This window comes from Panthera uncia, chromosome D1 (assembly GCF_023721935.1).
Source record: "Panthera uncia isolate 11264 chromosome D1, Puncia_PCG_1.0, whole genome shotgun sequence".
Taxonomy (NCBI): domain Eukaryota; kingdom Metazoa; phylum Chordata; class Mammalia; order Carnivora; family Felidae; genus Panthera; species Panthera uncia.
In genome coordinates, this window is record NC_064808.1 from 76,445,667 (window position 1) to 76,453,630 (window position 7,964).

The window sequence follows — 7,964 nt, forward strand, 5'->3', positions numbered from 1 at the left end:
ACCTGTTTAAGAATACACTTGAGATTACCAGTATAAATTTGGTTATTTTTTTGAAAATATAACATAACAGGTGATAACTATCTTTGTTTTTTTCCCCAATATATAAAAATTATTGTCAAATAGGTTTCCATACAACACCCATGCTTATCCCAAAATGTGCCCTTCTCAATACCCATCCCCCACCCACCCCTCCCTCCCCCCCCCCCCGTCAACCTTCAGTTTGTTCTCGGTTTTTAAGAGTCTCTTATGCTTTGGCTCTCTCCCACTCTAACCTCCTTTTTTTTTTTTTTTCTTCCCCTCCCCCATGGGTTTCTGTTAAGTTTCTCAGGATCCACATAAGAGTGAAAACATATGGTATCTGTCTTTCTCTGTATGGCTTATTTCACTTAGCATCACACTATCCAGTTCCATCCACGTTGCTACAAAGGGCCATATTTCATTCTTTCTCATTGCCATGTAGTACTCCATTGTGTATATAAACCATGATTTCTTTATCCATTCATCCGTTGATGGACATTTAGGCTCTTTCCATAATTTAGCTATTGTTGAGAGTGCTGCTATAAACATTGGGGTACAAGTGCCCCTATGCATCGGTACTCCTGTATCCCTTGGGTAAATTCCTAGCAGTGCTACTGCTGGGTCATAGGGTAGGTCTATTTTTAATTTTTTGAGGAACCTCCACACTGTTTTCCAGAGTGGCTGCACCAATTTACATTCCCACCAACAGTGCAAGAGGGTTCCCGTTTCTCCACATCCTCTCCAGCATCTATAGTCTCTTGATTTGTTCATTTTGGACACTCTGACTGGCATGAGGTGATATCTGAGTTTGCTTTTGATTTGTATTTTCCTGATGAGGAACGACGTTGAGCATCTTTTCATGTGCCTGTTGGCCATCTGGATGTCTTCTTTAGAGAAGTGTCTATTCATGTTTTCTGCCCATTTCTTCACTGGGTTATTTGTTTGCTGGGTGTGGAGTTTGGTGAGTTTTTTATAGATTTTGGATACTAGCCCTTTGTCCAATATGTCATTTGCAAATATATTTTCCCATTCCGTTGGTTGCCTTTTAGTTTTGTTGGTTGTTTCCTTTGCTGTGCAGAAGCTTTTTATCTTCATAAGGTCCCAGTAATTCATTTTTGCTTTTAATTCCCTTGCCTTTGGGGATGTGTCGAGTAAGAGATTGCTACGGCTGAGGTCAGAGAGGTCTTTTCCTGCTTTCTCCTCTAGGGTTTTGATGGTTTCCTGTCTCACATTCAGGTCCTTTTCTCCATTTTGAGTTTATTTTTGTGAATGGTGTGAAAAGTGGTCTAGTTTCAACCTTCTGCATGTTGCTGTCCAGTTCTCCCAGCACCATTTGTTAAAGAGACTGTCTTTTTTCCATTGGACATTCTTTCCTGCTTTGCCAAAGATGAGTTGGCCATACGTTTGTGGGTCTAGTTCTGGGGTTTCTATTCTATTCCATTGGTCTATGTGTCTGTTTTTGTGCCAATACCATGTTGTCTTGATGATGACAGCTTTGTAGTAGAGGCTAATGTCTGGGATTGTGATGCCTACTTCTTTGGTCTTCTTCTTCAAAATTACTTTGGTTATTCGGGGCCTTTTGCGGTTCCATATGAATTTTAGGATTGCTTGTTCTATTTTCGAGAAGAATGCTAGTGCAATTTTGATTGGGATTGCATTGAATGTGTAGATAGCTTTGGGTAGTATTGACATTTTGACAATATTTATTCTTCCAATCCACAAGCACGGAATGTTTTTCCATTTCTTTATATCTTCTTCAATTTCCTTCATAAGCTTTCTATAGTTTTCAGCATACATATCTTTTACATCTTTGGTTATATTTATTCCTAGGTATTTTATGGTTCTTGGTGCAATTGTGAATGGGATCAGTTTTTTTATTTGTCTTTCTGTGGCTTCATTATTAGTGTATAAGAATGCAACTGATTTCTGTATTTTGACTTTGTATCCTGCAACTTTGCTGAATTCATGTACTAGTTCTAGCAGACTTTTGGTGGAGTCTATTGGATTTTCCATGTATAGCATTATGTCATGTGCAAAAAGTGAAAGCTTGACTTCATCCTTGCCAATTTTGATGCTTTTGATTTCCTTTTGTTGTCTGATTGCTGATGCTAGAACTTCCAACACTATGTTAACGGGGAGAGTGGACATCCCTGTCATGTTCCTGATCTCAGGGAAAAAGCTCTCAGTTTTTCCCCATTGAGGATGATGTTAGCTGTGGGCTTTTCATAAATGGCTTTTATGATGTTTAAGTATGCTCCTTCTATCCCGACTTTCTCGAGGGTTTTTATTAAGAAAGGATGCTGAATTTTGTCAAAGGCCTTTTCTGCATCGATTGACAGGGTCATATGGTTCTTATCTTTTCTTTTATTAATGTGATGTATCACATTGATTGATTTGCGAATGTTGAACCAGCCTGTATCCCAGGAATGAATCCCACTTGATCATGGTGAATAATTCTTCTTATATGCTGTTGAATTTGATTTGCTAGTATCTTTTTGAGAATTTTTGCATCCATATTCATCAGGGATAATGGCCTGTAGTTCTCTTTTTTTACTGGGTCTCTGTCTGGTTTAGGAATCAAAGTAATACTGGCTTCATAGAATGAGGCTGGAAGTTTTCCTTCCCTTTCTATTTTTTGGAGTAGCTTGAGAAGGATAGGTATTATCTCTGCTTTAAACGTCTGGTAGAATTCCCCTGGGAAGGCATCTGGTCCTGGACTCTTACTTGTTGGGAGATTTTTGATAACCGATTCAATTTCTTCGCTGGTTATGGGTCTGTTCAAGCTTTCTATTTCCTTCTGATTGAGTTTTGGAAGAGTGTGGGTGTTTAGGAATTTGTCTATTTCTTCCAGGTTGTCCAGTTTGTTGGCATATAATTTTTCATAGTATTCCCTGATAATTGTTTGTATCTCTGAGGGATTGGTTGTAATAATTCCATTTTCATTCATGATTTTATCTATTTGGGTCATCTCCCTTTTCTTTTTGAGAAGCCTGGCTAGAGGTTTGTTAAATTTGTTTATTTTTTCAAAACACCAACTCTTGGTTTCGTTGATCTGTTCTACAGTTTTTTTTAGATTCTATATTGTTTATTTCTGCTCTGATCTTTATTATTTCTCTTCTTCTGCTGGGTTTAGGCTGTCTTTGCTGTTCTGCTTCTATTTCCTTTGGGTGTGCTGTTAGATTTTGTATTTGGGATTTTTCTTGTTTCTTGAGATAGGCCTGGATTGCAATGTATTTTCCTTTCAGGACTGCCTTCGCTGCATCCCAAAGCGTTTGGATTGTTGTATTTTCATTTTCATTTGTTTCCATATATTTTTTAATTTCTTCTTTAATTGCCTGGTTGACCCACTCATTCTTTAGTAGGGTGTTCTTTAACCTCCTTGCTTTTGGAGGTTTTCCAGACTTTTTCCTGTGGTTGATTTCAAGCTTCATAGCATTGTGGTCTGAAAGAATGCATGGTATAATTTCAATTCTTGTATACTTATGAAGGGCATTTTGTGACCCAGTATATGATCTATCTTGGAGAATGTTCCATGTGCACTCGAGAAGACAGTATGTACTGTTGCTTTGGGATGCAGAGTTCTAAATAGATCTGTCAAGTCCATCTGATCCAATGTATCATTCAGGGCCCTTGTTTCTTTATTTACCGTGTGTCTAGATGATCTATCCATTTCTGTAAGTGGAGTGTTAAGGTCCCTGCAATTACTACATTCTTATCAATAAGGTTGCTTATGTTTGTGAGTAATTGTTTTATATATTTGGGGGCTCCCGTATTTGGCGCATAGACATTTATAATTGTTAGCTCTTCCCGATGGATAGACCCTGTAATTATTATATAATGCCCTTCTTCATCTCTTGTTACAGCCTTTTATTTAAAGTCTAGTTTGTCTAATATAAATATAGCTACTCCAGCTAGTAATCTTTGTCTTAATAAACTTTACTATTTTAAAACAAGAAATGTGTAATTTCCAAATAAATAACATATCTTTAAAACCTGATTTGTTTCTCTCTTCACATAATTTATTCATGCTCCATGTTCACCTACATTCATTGACACAACGCCAATAAAACCGTTTTTGTTTCAAAATTTAACCATAGTTGATATGATATTTATTTATTACTTGTGTTTACTTATACAACCAAATAACTTATCATTTGGTGTTAAAGTGTCCAGAGAAACAAAACAAAAATTTAAAGTTATTGTAGGGATTAAATCATTTACTCTTTAAAAAAAAAATAGGGCAACTACAATATTCAAGATCTTAAGTCAAGTGCTTCTCATTAAGATGACTAAGGCCAAACCTCTACTCTGGAAAGATGTATATTAAATCAGAGGAAGTAGGTATGTAACTAAGGAGAGTAAATTATAGGCTTTGGTGGCAAATGCACCTGATATTAAATGCTTGTTTACCATTAATCAGCTCTGTGGTTTTGAGCAGGTTTATTCAACTATAAGCCTCATTTTATTATCTACAAAATTGACATAATGCATTACTCCACATGCGCATAATTACCACTAATTTAAATGAAATTATTTATTTAAAATGTTTACTGTCTGTCTGGCACAATTGTAGGCTCTCAACAAGTGCCATATTTTCCCTACACAATAGCATGATTTAATATACAATTTCTATAGCAAGGAACTCTGTAAAATTCTGCTGGGGTACCAAAAAAGAAAAATAGTGATTCATCATCAGGGTGATAGGAAAGTCTTCACAGTAGAAATGTAACTTTGGAAGCTGGAAAGCAGTTAAAGAGGTTTCAGAGAGGTTACAGTATGGTTGAAGGCAATAAGGCAAGGGATGAATAAGATTATGAGGAATCAATGTGGCAAGGTTTGTTGGGCAGGCAATGAGAGACAAGGCAGAGAAGCCTAGGTTAGTGACTGTCATTTAGAAAGTCTCTGAATGAATCGGAATGAAAATATCTTTATAGTGAAACTCAAGAAAAATGTTAAGTTTGATCAAAAGCCAACCATGTCTCTCATTCCTTCTCTGGCTACCAGTTACCCCTATTGTTCTTCCATTGGACCAGTTTGGTCTTCCTCCTCTACCTCATCCTCTCTCTACTTCTTTCTATACCTTCTGGAAGCCAATTACATCTAAACAAATGGTCTTATATGCCCCCATAGACATTTAGTCCTCTAAAATCCATGCTGATTAGATACTTACATGCTCAACTCCAGTACTCTTTGGCTTCATTTTATTTATTTATTTTTACTTTTATTATTTTAATGTTTATTTATTTATTGAGAGAGATAGGGAGAGCAGGGGAGGGGCAGAGAGAGAGGGAGCTACAGGATCTGAAACAGGCTCCAGGTTCTGAGCTGTCAGCACAGAGCCCAACGCGGGACTTGAACGCTTGAACTCACAAACTGCGAGATCATGACCTGAGCCGAAGTCAGATGTTCAACTGACTGAGCCACCCAGGTGCCTCAAGTCTTTTACTTCATTTTAAATCAGCAACATAGTGCATGGACACACTTTAGACTTGATCTTCTTGGTGATAAACAAACATTAAGCCACATTGGAATATTTTAACCTCATTGTCTGCATGATTAATGAGTAATATATTTAAAACATATATGCAGATAGTACTGAAAATCTAAAGAATTAAAAAATAACCAAAAGAGGGGCGCCTGGGTGGCGCAGTCGGTTAAGCGTCCGACTTCAGCCAGGTCACGATCTCGCGGTCTGTGAGTTCGAGCCCCGCGTTGGGCTCTGGGCTGATGGCTCGGAGCCTGGAGCCTGTTTCCGATTCTGTGTCTCCCTCTCTCTCTGCCCCTCCCCCGTTCATGCTCTGTCTCTCTCTGTCCCAAAAATAAATAAAAAACGTTGAAAAAAAAAAAAATTTTAAAAAATAACCAAAAGATACGCCACTTAAAAATTTGGTAAAATTCCTTCCAGATACTTTTGTGTTCTGTTTTAATATAACTTAATCAAAAGAACATAATAAAATATATAATATGATATAACTTTGTGTAACTTTAATTATCATACATTTATATCATATTTTTATTAAGAATTTAATTATATATATATATATATCTCACTTCTTGGCTTTTTGGCTATGATCAAGTGTATTATCTGTTTTGAACAGTTTAATTATATGGTGGGCACCTTGGGCGCTCAGTTGGTTAAGCATTGCACTCTTGATTTTAGCTCAGGTCATGATTTAGCAGTTTGTGGGTTTGAGCCCTGCATGGGGCTCTGTGCTGACAGCTCAGAGCCTGCTTGGGACTCTCTCTGTCTCCCCCTCTCTCTCTGCCTCTCCCTCTATCTCTCTCTCAAAATAAATAAATTAATTAAAAAAATAGTTTAATTATATGTAACATACCATTTGTGACTTGATTTTCCATTTACTGATTTTTGTAGATGTATGTTTTTGTAATGAACATAGATTTACAACATTGTTTTAAACACTACATAATTTCCCATTCTTCTTATATACTATAGTATAGTATGTATTTATGCAAATTAAATCTATGGTTTGAAAATTTTAACAGAATTGTGTAACAATTCCTAACTGTATATCTCAGTGAACATCTATATTTATATGCAATACCAGTAAGTTTCCTCAAATTCACATTGAAATTTTCTGCAATGAGTATAAACAAGAAATACTCAAGTCCGTGAAAACCAATATTATTATGTTAAAAATGGTGATAGCTTTAAATAATATATTATGATTCTGAGATTTTTATGTGATCCTGAGCACTTGTTAACCATCTCAGAGAATGCTAAGTATTTTGGATATTTATATATTTGTTTTAAAATTTTGAGAATAAAATAAATGGCCAGACCACATGCAAAGAGACTGACAAAATACTGAAATTATTATGTGATAGTATAGAAAAGATCAAACTACTAGTTTGAAATGAAACTCTAGTAAATATGCAACTGGTATAAAAACAAAGAAAAATTAATACTTAAAATGAAGAGTAAAATCTTATAGAATTAGTTCAATTAAAGTATTAGATATATGTATTTATATGTAGCCAATATATCATTAAGTAAAAATTCAGATAAAATAAAGTAGGATTTTTCATCCATGGCTTTAAATTACAAGCTTATTAAACTCATAACAAATATAAAGTTTAGCCAGCCCAAAGATATTATACTTGCTGATTGAGTGTATCATCAAAGACTTAGATTCCTTCTGTCTTTTTGTTCTATCAAACACATAACTTAGCTTTTGTGTTTGGAAAATTCAAATGGAGAAAGTGGAGGAGTAGAATTTGTATTATGAAAGAAAACCCTTCCTCTAAAATGCCTTGCGGACTTCTTACATTTCATTGGCCATAAATGTGTCACATGGTTCATTCTTAACTGAAGCGGGGCTGGGAAGTCAAATAGGTTTAGCTGGGTATGTTTTCATATCCAATTGAAATCAGGGTTCTCTTAGCAAGGAAGCAAGAAACAAGTGTATATAACAAACCAAAATAGCTCTGTCTCTAGAAAATAAACTAAAGTTTCAGTTAAAATATTTTCACAAAGAAAATTCCATACTCAGATGACTTTGCTGATGAATTATACCAAATGTTTAAGGAAAAATTACCAATTTTATAAAATCTCCTCCAGAAAATTGATGAGGAGGAAATATGTAACTAATCTTATGAGGCCATAATTATCCTGTTATAAACACCAGACACAGACACTACAAATAAAGAATACTACAGAACAATATTCCTCATCAACATTGAGAAAAAAGTTCTAATATGTAGCAAATTAAATGCAACAATATATGAAAATGGTCAAAAATCATTGTCAATTTGGGCTTATCCCAGGAATTCAAAGTGAAAGTCTGAATACTTTCCCCTAAGATAAGAAACAAGGCAAGGAGGATTATTAATAACAGTTTTATTCAATAATATACAAGAGTTTCTAGCCAATGCAATAAATAGATGGTAGATGGTAGAATGATAGATGATGATTAATAAATAGATAG

At 35.4% G+C, this 7,964-nt stretch overlaps 1 pseudogene; it reads left to right on the plus strand.

Annotated features, from left to right (window-relative positions):
- Positions 1 to 6,064: 6,064 nt before the first annotated feature.
- On the plus strand, positions 6,065 to 6,244 carry LOC125917902 (uncharacterized; annotated as a pseudogene).
- The last annotated feature ends 1,720 nt before the right edge of the window (positions 6,245 to 7,964 follow it).